The sequence below is a fragment of the Lissotriton helveticus genome, chromosome 6 (genome assembly GCF_964261635.1).
Source record: "Lissotriton helveticus chromosome 6, aLisHel1.1, whole genome shotgun sequence".
Classification (NCBI taxonomy): domain Eukaryota; kingdom Metazoa; phylum Chordata; class Amphibia; order Caudata; family Salamandridae; genus Lissotriton; species Lissotriton helveticus.
In genome coordinates this window covers 1,398,335,797-1,398,354,706 of record NC_136067.1, presented here as the reverse complement: position 1 = coordinate 1,398,354,706, position 18,910 = coordinate 1,398,335,797, and the positions used below count along the sequence as shown (strand labels likewise).

The window sequence follows — 18,910 nt, the reverse complement described above, 5'->3', positions numbered from 1 at the left end:
CCTATATAGCCCTATATAGACATGATACATTTCCAACCCTGCAGCATTTAAAATAAGGAAAGCAAGTCTAAGTATTGGACAGTTCGCATATTTTAGTTTGAAACATACTGAACAAACGCTCCTTTACACTGATTATACAATCGAGTGACAATCGCACTGGGTTGCTAGACTGCATCCAATAATAGGCGAGGCCAGGGGTGAGGTTACATTGCGATTAAAGGAGGGTATGGGAGGTTAGTTTGGATGTAGCTGCCTGCATGATTCTTTTGTACACTTGGATATAGCTGCTACCCCGGTGACCATGTTCTGGGACTAGGTTTTTGATAAACTGACAACAGTGACAGATCTACGACGGGGCAACCAGCCAGGGAGAGCCCTGCTTAGCATCGTGCAATAGGTTTGAAACTGATTGGATGATTCACAGCACTGGCATTAGTACCAGACAAACAAAGGGTGGCTATGGTATGGTACAAGTGTACGGGGCATGCCATCTATAACGAAAGGGCCTAAGTCCATCTGAGAACCTTTACGATCCTATTTAGCCTTACTCAATCAAACCTGTCCTCCCTGACTCAAAGTCAGTAGTTACATTGCTGGCCACTTGTAGCGTATTCACGTTCTTTAAAGGTTTATTGGCTTGAGCTGATTTGGGAGGTGGGACTGACTTGCTAGCTGTATATTAATATTATGATGGATAATTGACTCTTGGATTTAGGTGACTCTGGTTTGTTTAGAAGTTACGATGACTGATACTTGCTGTTGGGGTATGGGACGTAAATTAATGTAGTGATATGTTAATAATTGTGATGGGGCTAAACATAATGATAGTAATATTGATGTATCCAGTGATGATACACTTAATGAAAGAATAACAATAAAAAAGTGGTAATCTGGTACAGATAGAAGAACAGGCTACCTTGTAACTTTCCCAATTTTGACCCAGAATATACTAACTAATTAATTCTCCCCTACCATCCACCAAACGGCAGTGCTAAGGAAATCCAATTTGCAATCTCTCGCTAAAAGGTCCTAATAGAATTTCTAAAGCTAGTCCTGTCTCTCCATCCTTCCGATTGTTGGTACCCGAGTCTCCACTCTCCAGTCACAGCAATGCAGGCAATACAACTTACACTGTCTGTGAAAGTTGCATCCATCCACCATCTTTGTCATGTTAAACAAGGGGCCATCTAAATTGGATCCCACTAGTCACAGCGACCATAATTATACTACATACGAAGCTGTGCTAAACACATGTACCATACATCCACTATGTACATGCACTCAACACACACATAATCAGCTGACCTTTTCATGAGCGGGCTGGTAAGCTGCACTATTCTGAGTGAGACGAAAGCTCTACCCAGGTCTAATCATCCTCAAAAATTGGTATACTGCCACCACAACTGTCTCAGGTGGCATGGTTGGTAAAAAAAGATTGACTGGATTAGAACCCAGAGGACTTATCAGAGACTGCAATTAATTTAAGCAATCCGCCCATCACTTTTGTTTTCCTTGGTGCAATGCCCTAAATGCGACGAGTATGCCCAGAAGTGAGGCCCGTATTCACTGTGTCATAGGACTCAAGCTGCCCCCTTCTAAAGAGGCTTTAACCGGTTTAGGGGTGCTAGTGTTCCCGTTCAGAAGAGAACTGGTCTTGTAGTTCCGACTTGGACTGTTCATATTAGAGCAAGACCAAGTCTAATTTGCACATGACTGTTTCCTGTGGAAGGTGACAAGGTAGGCAAAAGAAGATATACTGGATTACAGCCCAGAGAAATTATCAGTAGCTGAGATTAATTCAAGTAATCCATCCATCGCTTTTTGTTTTCCTCAGTACCGTTGAACATCAACAACCCAAGACATGGACAGTAGTTCCATTTTGCTACAATGGGTATACTTGGTGGGCCCATAGGCCACATCACAGAACAAATTGCCAAATTGGCGTGCTAACTGGGCAAAATTAAAATAATGATACAAACTTCTCATGCAGCCGTGCTCTCACAGCAGGGGTAGATGTCCCATAACATGCACTTGACATTCACATTGCAATAACAATCAAGCTATGCAAAACATCTATTTAGAAGTGATCAATTAAAGCACATGCTTGGCCACGGGGCGGTTGATACAATACTAGGTAACTTTGATATCGTAACTAAATTTGTATCTTAATTTTTTTTCTGAATTTTTAAATAAATATTTATCTTGCTTTTTATGCGGATTACTCCAAAATAACTATTGATGCATGATATGCCATTGCTATTAAGACTTGGTAGTAAAATGCAAGTAGTTGATCAAACCACTGACCTTAAAGGCTCCAGCTATTGTGTGGTTTAGTTTCCTGCTGTGAAAGTCAAACGTGCGCTCGGAGTCCACTCCTATAGTGAGAAAAAAAAATCATCAGTGAAGAGTTGGAAACAACAGATTTTTTGACATGTTGATGCACACAAATATGTACACCCACTGGCACATGTAGCCTATAGCCTACTTTCTTCTTCCTGCACCAACCAGCTAATTGCCTAAAAGTCACATTTCCCCGCCTGGACACAAATGTAATGCTTTTCAAATTTGTTATGTATCATTTCTTTAGAACTGCATTTTTAATACACAGATAGTAGAGGCAAGATAATTCTCAATTAATTTGTTTTTTATCTGACTGTCAAGCCAAACACACAGGCAACACATCAGTCAACCTGCCTCACTGAAAATTCTGGTTACTATATGTTTGGAAAAATTGATTCAGGAACTAACAGGTAGATTCATCAAGCGAAATAGCGATCGCAATAGCTGCGAAACAGCGATTGCAATTTCCGCTCCCGCAATTCATCAACTACAAAAGCAGAAAATAGCGAATTCGCTAAATAAAGAATCGCAAAACCAATAGCCAACCCACATTGCGATTCCGTAACAGCGATTTCCCACATATTCTGCGATTTCTTTTTTGTGATTTTGCAAAAAAAATTTGCGAATTCGCTACTTAAATCGCAATTGAAATTCATCATACATCGCAACTAACGAAAAAGCCAAAAACCGCTAATAAGGAGTCGCAATTTAAGGAGAAGCTAAACCAGGTGGTAACCATGAGGTCCAATAGGAAGAAAAAAAAATGTAAACAAGACAAAGGTGTAGGGTCAAACAAACACACTTAAGGAGACGCAGTAGGGGCAGCAGGAAAACCACAATGCCAGGTCTCTACATCGTGGCAAGGCGGCTGAGGCTCCAGGCTGCAGCCCAGAACCGACGCAGGATACAGGAGCGCATTTACCGGCTGCGCATGAAACTCCTGGGCCAGACTGAGGAGAAGATCTACTCAAAATACAGGCTAAATGGGGCAATGATAATGAAGCTCATCAGAGACCTTGACCCCCTGATGCAGCACCCAACACGGAGGACCAACGCCGTGCCTACCCATGTCCAGGTCCTGTGCTTCCTGCATCTCTTGGCCTCCGGAAGCTTCCAGGGGATAGTCGCATATGCAGGGGGAATATCACAGAGTACCCTGTCACGCTGCATACAGTTTCCTGGACGCCATGCTGAGCCGGATCCACCACTACATTTCCTTCCCAACATCCCAAAAGGACTTAACACAAACAAAACTGGACTTCTATCACACCGCCCAGTTCCCCCATGTAATTGGCTGCATCAACTGCACCCACATCTGTCCACCCGCTGAGACCGAATACATGTACCGGAACCGCAAGTCATACCACTCACTCAACATCCAGATAGTCTGCAATGCAAAGACCATCATCACCGACATTGTGGCACAATACCCGGGGAGCACGCATGATTCGTTCATCTTCCAGCACAGCGGCATACACACCCGCTTGGCCAGGGGTCATTTTGGCGAAGGACATCTCATAGGTAAGATGAGTGAAAAATCAATCCTAGGCAATTTCCATTAGTCTATTGTATATAGCATAGAAAAACAGGGAAAAGGAAACAACGTGATTTCAGTAAATTACTGTATATATTTTTAATCATATTTAAAATTACATGGAATAAAAATTGTGTTAAAAACACAATGGAAATTCATAACAATTGAATCAATTACATAAAAATGAAAAAAGTGGCAATGTTATATTCTTATTATATCGACGCGCGTTTTGGCGTAATCAAAACCCCTTCTTCAGTAATAGCCTCTGATAAACCTAAAAACAGTGATAAAAAAACATTTAATATACTCAGAATTCTACATCTATACATATAGTACATCTAGACAATTCATCAACACTAATCGTTAAACGATTTCTTGTCCTTATGCATATATTTAGCTATGATGAGCACTAAGGTTTCCTTGTACATGCCAGGAATATTTGAATTTATGTTTCTTAGGACTATGTGAATTATATTGTTTTTCAGGGAATTACAACAACGTTTTTTGATATATGTACCTAAATATTAGAACTGGGATGAATAAATACATGTATATTTTGTATATTCGTTTAACGATTAGTGTTGATGAATTGTCTAGATGTACTATATGTATAGATGTAGAATTCTGAGTATATTAAATGTTTTTTTATCACTGTTTTTAGGTTTATCAGTGGCTATTCCCGAAGAAGGCGTTTTGATTACACCGAAACGCGCGTCGATATAATAAGAATATAACATTGCCACTTTTTTCATTTTTATGTAATTGATTCAATTGTTATGAATTCCCATTGTGTTTTTAACACAATTTTTAATTCCATGTAATTTTAAATATGATTAAAAAATATATACAGTAATTTACTGAAATCACGTTGTTTCCTTTTCCCTGTTTTTCTATGCTATATACAATAGACTGATGGAAATTGCCTAGGATTGATTTTTCACTTATATTGTGTTTCCCTGTCCTAGGAATTGAAATATATTTACTATTCAGGGGGTCCTTGTTGTTTACATTCATCTCCTAGGTAAGTACACATGCCCACATACAGTATGTCAAGACCATGTTGCTGCGCATAACAGGCACTGACCCTCTGCTCCTATCCTTCAGGTGACAGGGCCTACGGCCTCTGTGAATACCTCCTCACCCCATACCTCAACCCTGCTACACCACAGGAACGGCGTTACAATGCTGCGCACATACACACAGGAAATGTTATTGAGCGGACGTTTGGCATGTTAAAGAGTCGCTTCCGCATCCTCCACAAGACTGACGGTGCCCTCAAATACCAGCCTGAGGTCTGCTGCCGCATTGTCGCCTTGTGTGCCATACTCCACAATATTGACACCAAGCGGTGGATACCTGTGGAGGTGTCTGGTAGTGAGTCTGAGGGGGAAAACCGGCCACCTGCACATGTGCATCATGCACGCGGGGAGAATCCTGCTGAAGGACACAGGCGCCGTAACTAAATCACAACAAACTACTTCTAGTGCACCCATACCCCTCACACAACACAGCACTCATGCATGCCACATGAATTAATGACATGAGTAAGTTTTGTGTACAAAATTGTTGTATAGCTCCTATAAATCCTTATATCGTGTTAAGTTAGCATAGGTACATTTGAGATTTAAACGCCATTTTTCCTTTCTTGCAACTTCTGCACACGACCCTTAATTGTTGACTTAGCTTTCAACCTAGTGGTTTGCCGTGGTGTATGTGAGAATAATATGTTATTGCTCTGATATCAGTTTTGTTTGTTAAACCATGTCTGCACGGAGAGTGCTGAAGTTTCAGGAGCAACACGATATGGAATTGTTATGAGGTCTGATCTCCACGCCTTCATAGTCATAACACAAGTGCAGCCTTTGCCAACTTGGGCTTGAGGCGGGATTGATATTGCTTTGCACGAGAATTGTTAAAACACTTGATGCGGTGCACATGCAGAGAGAGCTGGTGTATGCTGATGTGATTCCTTCATGCTAGGACACTAAGGTATGGGCCCGCCCTAAAACAACCCAAAGAGACCTTCTTAGCTAATAATATAATATATGTGTTAGGGAGGGTGAGATATAAGTGTTGTTGACTCTTATTCATTACAGCATGTTAACATGCTGTCACCATTCGCTTTTTATGTCTTAGTAACTATGCTGATAATTTTGCTACTGATAATAAGTATACTTGTATTATCTAAGATACTGCGCCTGAGAAGACGGCATTAGTAAATAAACATTTCAAATGCACATGTGTCTTCTTTACTCCATGTTCTGGTTTGTAATGATAATATAACGAAAGAGTGTTCATGAGTTCCACGTACCCTGAGGTACTGTAAGTTCATGTTCTGGTTTGTCTAAACATTGGGAGTTTGATATGTCCAATGAGACACTGTAGCTAGCTCGGTAAGGGGTGAGTTGGTTGCTAAGGTAAGTTTTGGGACACCCTAATTTGCCGAGGTTCCACTCCTCTGTGCACAGTTCTGTGTGAGTACAGAAACCCTGCAACATGGCGCCCAACGGTTTCGGTGGTCTTATATCATGACACTCGAGTAGTTTATCGTTCATGCCTTAACCCCTTCACATTCGTTTCCGGAGAACGGGGTGTCGGTGAAACCTACCTATTTTTTGAAATAGGTCTTTATTCAAGCTTGATTCTTTCTTAAACGGTTTCTTTGAATTACTACCCAGTTGTGCTACAAAGTATTCTTTGTGTGTTCTTGTTTCCAGTGTTGTCATGGCGGCGGTGGCTATTGCGCAGCATAGTCGCGTAGCGGTACGCAACCATCTTCAGACGTACCAGGTCCCAGTAGACAGTGATTTTCGTGGTATGTGCAGATCCGGCGTTTCCTTACGAGTTGTTTTACTCTTGGGTTACGTTTCCGGCTGTGGACGCTAATTCTGGTTTGTTCCACTCCTACACCGCCTCGGATGTCCCGGCTGTATATACGCCGTACAGGGCATTGGAAATACCTATTGATCATTGGCAGCATCGAGTTTGGTTTGATGGCGCCCTCCCCCACTCTTTGTCCGCTGCGAGGTTAGGTCCACTCTCAATTCCAGGTACAAATTGGCCTGCGTTGGGTGGCTTTACCCCGCACCCGAATCACGGGGCTTGTACTCTAGCAGAAATACGCAGGCTACATGTTGTTTCCATTTCCGTGATTCGTGCTTTAGTGCAATACATCGGTCGACATCTTCCTGGTGGTCCCCAGGGGGGTGCGGCCGCTCCCATGGAACGAGGCGGAATGCGTCTCAATCCAGTGATGGTTAATTCGGTTTTTGGTGCGCGTCCAGTTGACAACGATGACTTCCCATTCTGGCTAGCAGAGAAGTTTGATCAACTGGAGGCGGTTTTTCCGAATTCTACTCCTGCTGATAAACATAGAATGTTAACGATTACTCTACCGAAGGATATAACTCCTGAACTTGCTGACTGTGAAAGCTGGGGAAAAACATTTGCGGCAGTTTATACGAGGTGCTTCGGCACCCCGTCTATGAATGCCCTGCCTGAAATCATTAGACGTGTTCAGAATGATCACGGTCCAGAGGCAGCGGTTGAATTGGGTATGCGCCTGTGTGGTTCTTTTGAGATTGTAAGTGATCTCATTCTCTCCAATGTTAAAGGAGATGCAGTTAACTTTCAGGTGTCGAATGCTTTGGCTGCTCTGCCCGATGCCGACAAACCCCGCCAGTTAGCAAAGATTGTGGTGGCCGCTTATAAGACAATTGGCCGCACAAGTAGAGGTCTGAAATATTTTCCAGTGAAGGACAAAAAACAACCTCAAGGACAATCTGCAGTGACAGATGTCCAGCCCAAGTCTAAAAAACAAAATTGGCCTAAGAAACAGACACAGGGGAGGAAGAATACACAGACTCAGGATTCTTTTCCTGCAGTACAAGCACCTGCGCCGACTGAAAAAGTTTATGATTTGCGCGATCGCGCGATGATTAAGTCACCTGATCGTTTTCAGGGTTCTGATCAACGCTCTCCTCGTTCCTTTCAGGACACATCGGCCCCGAAGACCGGTGGAGGAGGAGGGGGTGGACGTGGTGGCCAACAAGGACGTGGTCAGTCCCGCCAGACGGACGGCGCAGTGAAGCAGGAGGATTCTACGCCTAGGCGTCCGCAGTTTGCGAAAAAGAAAGTCGCAGCCTTAACAGCGCATCGATATGCCACAGATAGTGAGAACGCGGCTTCGGAATCTGACGTGGGCTCTGACCTTGCTGGACAGCGCGGCGGAGATAACCATAGTCAGAGAGGCGCTGCGTCCACTACTGAGGGTGACAGCGACTGATGTCTACGTTGTGATAGAAACAGCGGATACGAGACTTGCTCCCCCTGAAAGACTATATGAAATTGTCCTGTTAATTGAAGGTGACATACAGCGTACCGTTAAAGGTGTATTTTGGGAGAATCTGTCTTCTACATATGATATTTTGCTTTCCGAGGCTGACTGGCCCCCACCTTTTGTGCTCGCAGCGCCGCGAGGGGAGGAGGTAATCCTTCCCAGTTTCGCGCACACTGTCTCAACTGAGCATGCGCAGCATTTTGCAGAAGAGTGGGCTCGGGCTCTTGCACCGGCTCTCTACCGCAACCAATGTGGTTGGGACAAATTGTCGCCTTGCCACGAAATTCCGTTGCGGTCTCAGCCGCAGCCTCAACCTCAATATCCCATTCGCCGTGAAGCTAAATCTTCCGTCGCGGAAATCCTTGAACAATTGGAATATCAGGGAGTTATTGAAACGTGTGTGTCACCGATGAATAATCCCCTTTTTACTGTGAACAAACCTGACGGATCATATCGTTTGGTTTTGGATTACCGGCATTTAAACTCGCATTGCCGTAACTGTGCTGTACAGAATACCCACGGCTCTGCCCTAGTGGATAGTCTCGTGCGTAAGCGTTTCAAGACAACGCTTGACATATCCAATGGTTTTTATGCCCACAGATTGGACAGCTTTAGCTCCCAATGGACCAGTTTTACGAGCGCTGGAGTCCAAAAGCAATTCCGGCGTCTTCCAATGGGCTACAAGAATAGTCCTGGTATATTTACCGCTCGAATTGTCTCTATTCTGGAGGCACTCGACCCTGATGCTTTTTCGTATGTGGATGACATATATCTCACAGACGACGATATTTGGGAGCATCTGTGTCGTGTAAATTCTGTTATTTGCAACTTCGCTGACATGGGTTACAAATTTAACTTTGCAAAATCGCACATTGCTGAACACACAGTGTTGTTTTTGGGCTATGAGCTCAACAATGAAGGTAGAGGTTTGGCTCCTCACTTCTTAGAGAAGTGCGCACAATTGCGCGCTCCAACAACACTGAAAAAATTACAATCTTTACTGGGCTTTTTGAATTTCGGCAGAACTTACATTCCGGAATATGCCCAGCGTATCAAGCCTTTGTATGCTTTGATACAACCAACTTTCTCAAAATCATGCTGGCTGCCTGAGCATTCAGCCATTTTGCAATCCTTGCAGGCTGATCTGCTCGCTTCTAAATATTTACTGACTCGTGATAACCACACCAACCTGGTAATAAGAATAATTCCTGGGACGGTGGGTTTCACATACCTCACTTTTAATGAAGGTGACACAGTACCTATTGCTTACAAGTCACACTTGTACACTTCGGCTGAGATGCGGTTTGCCACAGTGGAAAAGGTTTTAACTGCTGTACAGATGGCAATTCTAAAAGAACGAGCACTGTCTCAAGGGAAACGCATGCTGGTGGTAACACCCTGTCCTCACTTGGAGGCAGTCACGAAAGCCAGTGTACCGAATTCGAAAGCTTTGCACCCTCGGTGGATTCAGTGGGCTGCGTCATTGTCATCCACGGATGTCATGTTTATTTTTGACGCCTCCTTACGGTCGCAAGAGTACTTGCAGTATGAATTCGTTCATCCTGCTCCTCTGGCTATGCGACCTTTGGAGGACTTCCATTGCATCATTTACACTGATGGGTCGGCGCAGGTTGCGCATGGCTCTAAACATGCCTACGTTTCCGCATGCGCCATTGTGGTCGGTGCTATGTTGAATGATGAGTTCGTTTCCAGGGAAGTGCACACGTTGCCCCTGGGCGATTGCACCGCACAATTGGCGGAGCTTCGTGCTCTCTTACTAGCTTTGGAGTACGCAGATCCAAGTGTTACTACTCTAATTGTAAGTGATTCTTACTACTGTGTCCAGTCTTACAATGAAAACTTGTTCTTTTGGATTCAAAATGATTTTCATGATTCCAAGGGTAGCACAATAAAACATAAAATGATCTGGGTTCGAGTGGCAGAGCTTAAGGCTAAGTTGCCACTCGTTTTTGTTATTCATACTCTCGGTCATCAGCGCGTAGGAGTTCACGCTGTTGGCAACTCGCTTGCTGATGAAGCAGCGAAATCAGCAGTATCTACATACTTAGTTGCAGCAGTTACTAGGTCTAAAACCAAGATTGATAGCGACATCTTGGCAGCGATTGCTGCCTCTGAGAAGGGAAGTAAACATCCTGCGGGATTCCCTTCGAAGTATAAATACCACTTAAGTCCGAAAAGGTTCCTTTTGTGACAATTCCTGATGTTGGGGAACGGCTGATTCCCAACTCGGATCGCAGAGCAGACTTGATTACAGCGGCTCATGAAGGTGTGGCGTCTGCGTATGCGGGCGTCTCAGCCACTGTAACTCAATTACAACTACGTTTCTGGTGGCGGGGACTGTACAAACAGACGCGTGATTATGTCCTTCTTTGTGACATATGCCAGCAGATTAAACCTTCAACTGCTACGCGTCCGCCACAGACTCAGTTGTACATTTCTAATAAACCGCTAGGCTGTGTTTATTTAGATCACTGCGGTCCTTTTTCATCTGATACTGCGTATAAGTACATCTTAGTAGCAGTTGACTCATGCACACGCTTTGTGTGGGTATGGCCACATCGCAGCGCTGATTCACGGACTGTCATTAGAGATTTGCGTATCTTTATAGGGATTTTTGCCTGTGGTACCTTCCATTCGGATCAGGGTCCGGCTTTCGCCTCTAAGGCGTATAAGGATGCCATGACTTCGATGGGGGTCCAAGTCAAGTTTTCGTCACCCTACAGACCTGAGGGTAATAGTGTAGTTGAACGAATGAACCGTGATTTAAAGCAATCTTTGACAGCCCGAGTTATAGGCACTGGCAGAAACTGGCTGGCTCACCTCTATGGCGTGCAGCGTGCTCTTAATAATCTCCCTAGAAGGTCTCTGGGTGGGCGGACCCCATACGAAATGCTCTTTGGCATCAAGATGTACGTCCCTGACCTTGACGGTCTAGACTCTGTGGTTCGCGCCACTTCCTTTGACGCAGATGAACATTGCAATGTTTTACAGAATCTACAAAAGACCAGAGACAGTCTTGCAAAGGAACATTTGCCCTCCACATCGGATGATGCGTTGCAGATCCCGGTAGTTGGCTGGCTACCCCAAGTTGGAGAACTGGTTCGAGAGAAGATCGACAACAAGAAAGAGTTTGGTCCCTCCTATCGAGCTCCGGTCCCAGTGCTTGGAGTGAAGGGCACAAGAACAGTCATTTTACCACCACTTCCAGGTCGTAAGGAAAACAGGTTTATTTCTATTGACAATGTCAAGATACACAGAGTGGCCGATTCTTCTTAGCATGACACCAGCTGTTTCCTGTCCTTCCATTGTGAGAAATTCAATTATGCCCACTGCTTCTAATATTGAACCTGAAGTGGCCATCGAATTACCTGCTGTTTCCAGTCCATTATTAAATAATTTACCCGGAACTAACGTTGATGAATTGGACTATACATACCCCACTGATTTGTCCATGCCTGACCTGCAAGCTCGTTTAGCCACGGAATCCAGATTTTCTTTTGACTCTGCTTCCCTTGCCTCGAAAAAACCCTCTCAAATTGCAGTATATGCTAGCCTGTTTAAAAAACATTTTTTGATACCTCCTTGGATATACATTTGGCTGGTCCTTTTTTCGGTTTACCTTTTTATGTCAATTGGTTTTGTGTTTTATTTTTTTCGGATTATGAATGGACACTATGTCGAGGAGAGAACTTGCATTACTCATTTAAATGGAACTTTGGCCCCACTTTCCTCTTCACATTCTACACACAGATTAAAAAGAGACTTGACTTTGGTTAACATCACAGCATGGCCTGTTCTGGATGGAATCGCGTGGGATGCAGTTCGTTTTCAGATTCATGGCCCAACGGAAGTCGTTAATGTTCCTAATGTACTGAGAGTTAATATGGGGGATGTGGTGAAACAAAACATTCGTTCTGATGATTGGGATGTTAATGCTGTGGAAAGTTTGTTTTCTGATTTAAAATACTATGCTGCTTTTGATGCTGAGGATTTATATTTGGAATCTGCTAATTATGGTGAATTGTTCTGTTACCAACATTATGGCAATCACTTCTTACACAAGACATCTTCCCGAAGGGATGCTGTTAATTTTACTCAGTGGGAACATTGCCCGGCACCTACACAAGGGAGTTCGGAAACGTTTCTTAAAAAGTATACTTATTTCACTGACTTCAACCAGACCAATCCCGAGTCCTTTTATTTTAAATTTCACAAACAGCCACTGTCCAAGGTTAGACTTACCGATACAAAATTGTTGTATTCAAAGGCCTTCCTAGATCAATTGGTTACTGGGGGCTATGATTTATGGAAGGAAACAATAGACCTTAAATCGGTTTGGGGTTCAAGGGCCTGGCAGGTACGAGGCACTGAGGCTTTGCACCGTGCATGTCTCATCCCGAATCATATGTTGTTTTTAAATGAAACCATTTCCCAGACCACATGCTTTGGATTGGCTACATCTAAAAGGTTAAACACCCCGTCTTTCCCGGAGTTGGAGGAATATGAGGATTGGAGTAATTTTACTCAATTGTCCATTAAAGATATACAGGCTCTGCTTCTTAATTCCTCCTTTAACATTTCCAGTATGAATCCTAAGGGTTGGCTGCTTTGGCACCGTAGTGCTGATTCTTGCCAAAAAAGATTTTTAAATATAACTGACGGTTTTAGGACTGTTAGATCTGATCCCCGGTTTGATTTGAGTCATACTGTCACCTCTTACTCTGTGGGCAAGTTGTGTCAAGCTTGGCTGAAACATTCAACTTTATCTGCGGTTAAGTATCACCTTTCCAAACTGAATGCAGACGTGGATTTGAATGATTTCATTAAAGGCCCAGCTAGTGGCAGGTCGAAAAGGTGGTTATATGGGGTTTACAATGAAATTTGGAAACTGTCACAGATTGAGGCTGCTTCACGCCTTAGGGCTATTGATCAGGCGAATCTTGAGAAAGTGCTTGCAGTTGTTGACAATAGCATTAACGTGCTTTCCTCTAGAATTTACACATTAGATAATATTGTGTCGTCTGTTGTTGATATTGTGCATGATGAAGTGTCAGTATTATACCATGGTCAAAATCAATTACGGTCAATCATGCAGTTTGCATGGACACTTCAGACTCTGAAAATGGGTAAAGTTCCCTGGGGATACATGAACGTTTCCTCTTTATTTGCACCGTTTAATTTGACAGACAAACAACGCTTGCTTTCAATGCGTGATGCTTCATTTTCTATGCTACATATTGAAAGGTTGGAATCTTTACCTTTTTCTGTGGCAGAAGCCACTGCTGCTACGTGGCTTATCCACGGTTTAATAACACTGCCTTTTGCTTTATATAAGTTTTCAAATTGTATGAAATATGTGCCAATAGGTCGTTTTGAACCCTTAGGTAGCGGTTTTCTTCATGAGGTCTGGTCACTCCCATACACATACAGATGTTTCAAGGATGAACAAGAAGTTTATCTAACAGGGGATGAGTGTACTGAGACGCCAGATCATTCTTTAATGTGCAGACACATACAGTTACACGGTTCATGTAACAAGGACCGACCGAATATGGCTTGCGTTTTACAGGGCACGCCAGTTCCTGCTATCATCCCCACGTTTAAATTGTTAGAGAATGGTAGTTATTTAATGCTCAATAATGAAAACTGTTGTGGTTTAATTAAAGGTATAGCTTTCATAGTAACAGTAAGTGAGCGAGTTATTTGCTGCAGAAATGTTCTTTATCCTCCCACACGTGAACATAGGGAGTCTTCCATTTGGCCACAGATACCGACCTTGGGAGCAGAATTCAGCGGCATGGCTAGAATAAGAGCTCTATTGTCCCAGAAAGAGGTGGCCTTGAGCTCGGCCCGTGAAACTTTCGTGCTTCACATTGCTAACACCCGTACGGAGGTTCAGGCTCTTTTAAACACTGATTTGCCTTTGCATTTCGGAGCCATGGTCCGTTCTATCTTTAACGCATCCTCCACAACGGGCCTAGCACATTTTTTTAAAGTTGTTAGCGGTGGTCTCGTGACTTCCTTTGAGAAGATTTTTGGAGTCATCCCTGCCTTCTTCCATTCTATTTTTTCGTCCTTATTTGGAGGGTTCCCGTTTTTACTTGCATTAGCGGCTGGCGCATTGGTGGTTTTCTGCCTTTTTAAATATGGATGCCCTTCCTGTGCAAGACCACGCACAGCTGCTACTGACGCGGTTTCGCATCCGCATGCTTGATTATTATGGCACACTGCCGTTGGCGACTCTAAGCACGGCGTTTGGATTATCTTTTCGGTTCTCCTATTTCACCTGTGTCCAGCCTGTATTTCGCTGCCTGACCTGTGATTTCCTTTGGGCCATTGATTTGTGTCTCTGCGGACCAATATCTTCTGACGTCGATTTTGATCAACTGATGAGTCCTATCATTGCTCACGAGTTGGTTTGTTCTGACGAAAGGATTATGGCCTTGGCGGTGGCACATGGACTAATGGGTCCCTGGGATGTGTTGTCGGCAGCGCAAAATTTCTTGGAACAAAGTTTTCTTGAAAACCCACCGAGCTGTCCTCTGATGGTTATAGAGGATCCGGTGCTGGAAGATCACGTATGTTCCTTTCATCTTTTAAATTGGATGGCTGAACTGTTTTCGGATGAGGACAGTGACTTCCTCCTGGAGGCTGTTGCAGGTTACTTTTCATATACAGTCTTATCATAGACACTGCCTCAAATTGACATGCTGATTGATAGCATTTCCTTGATTTTATTGACTTTTGGTCAAGACATTTTTTTTTTGCTTGCCTATTGGCTTGAGCCACATTATACTTGTGGGCTATTTTTTAGCATTAGTTTTTATAATTGAATTTTTATTCATGCTCGTTTATAATTGGATTCTGCTCTCATGTGATGGCACTTCTGTTATCTTATTTAGTCCGTTCTCGGATCATGGGGGGTGTTGTATAGCTCCTATAAATCCTTATATCGTGTTAAGTTAGCATAGGTACATTTGAGATTTAAACGCCATTTTTCCTTTCTTGCAACTTCTGCACACGACCCTTAATTGTTGACTTAGCTTTCAACCTAGTGGTTTGCCGTGGTGTATGTGAGAATAATATGTTATTGCTCTGATATCAGTTTTGTTTGTTAAACCATGTCTGCACGGAGAGTGCTGAAGTTTCAGGAGCAACACGATATGGAATTGTTATGAGGTCTGATCTCCACGCCTTCATAGTCATAACACAAGTGCAGCCTTTGCCAACTTGGGCTTGAGGCGGGATTGATATTGCTTTGCACGAGAATTGTTAAAACACTTGATGCGGTGCACATGCAGAGAGAGCTGGTGTATGCTGATGTGATTCCTTCATGCTAGGACACTAAGGTATGGGCCCGCCCTAAAACAACCCAAAGAGACCTTCTTAGCTAATAATATAATATATGTGTTAGGGAGGGTGAGATATAAGTGTTGTTGACTCTTATTCATTACAGCATGTTAACATGCTGTCACCATTCGCTTTTTATGTCTTAGTAACTATGCTGATAATTTTGCTACTGATAATAAGTATACTTGTATTATCTAAGATACTGCGCCTGAGAAGACGGCATTAGTAAATAAACATTTCAAATGCACATGTGTCTTCTTTACTCCATGTTCTGGTTTGTAATGATAATATAACGAAAGAGTGTTCATGAGTTCCACGTACCCTGAGGTACTGTAAGTTCATGTTCTGGTTTGTCTAAACATTGGGAGTTTGATATGTCCAATGAGACACTGTAGCTAGCTCGGTAAGGGGTGAGTTGGTTGCTAAGGTAAGTTTTGGGACACCCTAATTTGCCGAGGTTCCACTCCTCTGTGCACAGTTCTGTGTAAGTACAGAAACCCTGCAACAAAATAAAATTATTTTTTATGTTCTACAAGCTGTAGATGTGGTTTGATTCATCAAAAAAATTACAACTGTATTGCATCATACAGGCACTTGTGTCCAGGGCTGGCGTGCGTGGTTTCATCACCATGGCACTGCTGTAAATGTTTACTCAGTCACTGGCGCCTCCTGCCAGACGCACCCTGTCGCCTAGCCGACTCCACGTCAGGAGTGTCCGGCCTGGATGCAGCACTGGGCCTGGTACTGCGGCGCTTTTCTGGTTGCACCTGCATAGACAGGCTGCTCAGGCTCGATGTGCCCTCACTGGCATCATCACCCCCCCCCCCCCCTTGCATGGTCATGGCCGCACACCCGTTGATTTTAAACAGCGGTGGTAACCTGCTCCAAGGCCCTTGCTACATCTTGGCAGCATTGCACCATTTGTAGCTGCATGGCCAGCGACCTGCGGGAAAGTTGTGATGTTGCGTTCCCTATGATGTGGTTTGACCGGGTATATGCAGACAGCCTGGTCAGCAGTTGGCGGTGGCGTCAGCGGGTGATGTCCTGCTGCGACACCATCAGTTGGTTATTTTGCTTCACTGCAGCCGTCAGCTCCTGCACACTTTCTGTCAGCTGATTAATATTGCGTGCAGTTTTGTATAACTGCAGCTGCATGGCTGCCATGTGCTGTGCCTGCTTGCGGTGCACAGCTAGCATCCGGGACTCTATTCCAAGCCCTAGATTTTGGGCCTGTTGCTCCCTGTCTGGTCGTGTATTCAGGATGCACTGCTGCCTCATCCGGCCGCTTGCATGGGACCGCACAGTGGCTGTGCGGCGTGTCTGCCTCCTGGGTGGTGGTGGGGTCTAATCTACTGCCATGTGTGAGGCCTGGGGTGGTGGAACTGCTCCTGTGTCTGCAGGGGTGGCCCTGCGCATTTGTGAAGGTGCTGTTACTGGTGCAGGTGCGTGTGACGGTTCAGGTGCTGGGGCTGTCTGGCTATCTCCCTCCATCTCGTCCGGAGTCTCCGCAATATGGAGTGCATCGCTGTCTGTGGTCTCTGCATCTGCGGCACCTGTGATGTGAATGAATGCATGATTAATGGTATGATTCTGGCACCTGGGATGTAGCAACATGCATGCAGACTTGCATCCCCTGACTGGCTTTAGGGGTATGTTTCACTTGAATGTTCTGAATGTGTGTGGCTATCAGGGCACATTGTCACACTACAGGTCCCACAATGCAATTGGGCATTTGTGATGGGCAGGGTCTGCATTACTGGGTTTACCAAATGGCTGGCTATGGAGGCATGGGCATTGTAAGGGTACGGGGTCGCACTTGCATTGTTCTTACCTTGTGATTGGTGTGTGTCTCGGGAGGTGTCCAGCTGAGTGATCCCCAAGCAGGCTGCAGGGTTGATGGTGTCCTCTACCAAGTCCTCCAGTGGTGTGTTAGCCGCAACTGTGGACTCTCCTCCTCCCGTGGCCGCTCTCTCCCCCAGCCTCTCCGCAATGCGTTCTTTGGCACGACCTCTGAGGTCATACCACCTCTTCTTGAGGTCATCAATTGACCGCTGGGTCACTCCTACGGCGTTGACCTTCGCCCTGATGCTCAGCCAGATGCGCCTTTTGTCAGCCTCAGCCACCTTCCTGGAAAGCTTTCCGAAAAGCTTGTCATGGTCCTTACTGACCCCCTCAATCAAGTACTCCAACTCTTGTTCTGAGAACTTGATTTTCCTCTTCCTGCCAGTTTCACTGCCTCCTGCTGCATCCTGGGACATTGTGGTTGCAATGTGTGTCCTGTCTTGGGTCTGCAGGGTGTGTCTCCTGGAGCTCAGTGCTGTGCCTCCTCCTCAATCCAGCTCTGTGTTCCAAATGAGTCATGGAGCTACCTACTTCCTGGTTGTGATGTCATCATTGTGCTCAAAATGAGACTTCCCGTTTTTGCGATCTCGCAATCTGCGAGAACGCTATTTGCGATTTCGGTAATTGCGGAAATTGCAATTTTGGGTTGGGAAGCAGGCGTTTCTGGAAATTAATAGCGATTTGAGGGAAATCGCAGACGGCGATTGCGAATCGCACTTTATTTCCGATTTTGATGATGCATCCCATTCTGCGAATTCTAAATAGCGATTCGGTATTTTTCGCTATTAGGAATTCGCAGAATGGTTGCTTCATGAATTTGGGGGTAAGTCTCTGATTACACCATTATGGACTTACTGCTCTCTGAAAGACCCATTTTAAAAGTCTCTGGAAGTGAAAAGCAATGCCTTTCCTAGTGTTCCAAAATGTGTAGAGCCTAATTATGACTAAGGCTGACCGATGGACCACCCGTATCCACAGTGGTGGTGTGGGCACCAGCAGTCCGACCGCCCTATTACAAGTTGGGTGGTCGGACCGCCATGGGACTGCCGCAACTGCCAGGGATCAGAGATCCCTGGCGGTGTTGTGGCAGACTTGAGCCTGCAATGTGCTTAGCGGTTCTGCTGCGGCACCGCCAAGCATATTATAAGTTTGCTCTCCGCCGCGGTTTTCATGGCGGTGAACCCGCCATGAAAGCTGTGATGGAGAGGAAACAAAGGGGACCTTAGAGGGCCCCCTGTTGTTTCAGGGCCATGGGGCGCATGCAGGGGGGGCACCTATTGTGCCCCCGTGTGCATGCAGACCAGCTCCTGCACGGCATGGACTGCACCAGTTTATGCCATGCAGGATCTGCCTTTGACGCACTCATTGTAGTGCCGTTTTCATAGTCCGCGCCAAAGAACTGCCTGTCGGAGACTAAAAAAGTCGCAATCTGGCAGACAGTGTCAGTAAGGCTTTGGTGGTCTTGGAGCGGGGCGGCAGTATGG

General features: G+C 44.7%; 1 protein-coding gene across 2 annotated transcripts in view; it reads right to left on the bottom strand.

Moving 5' to 3' along the window:
- The window catches only part of SCAF8 (SR-related CTD associated factor 8), a 1,826,711-nt gene that overhangs the window by 197,089 nt on the left and 1,610,712 nt on the right, over positions 1-18,910 (bottom strand). For both annotated transcript variants that reach the window (XR_013596231.1, XR_013596230.1), the window contains exon 22: positions 2,305-2,375. The gene's annotated coding sequence lies outside the window, so the exon portion shown is untranslated. The remainder of the gene's footprint in view (positions 1-2,304; positions 2,376-18,910) is intronic.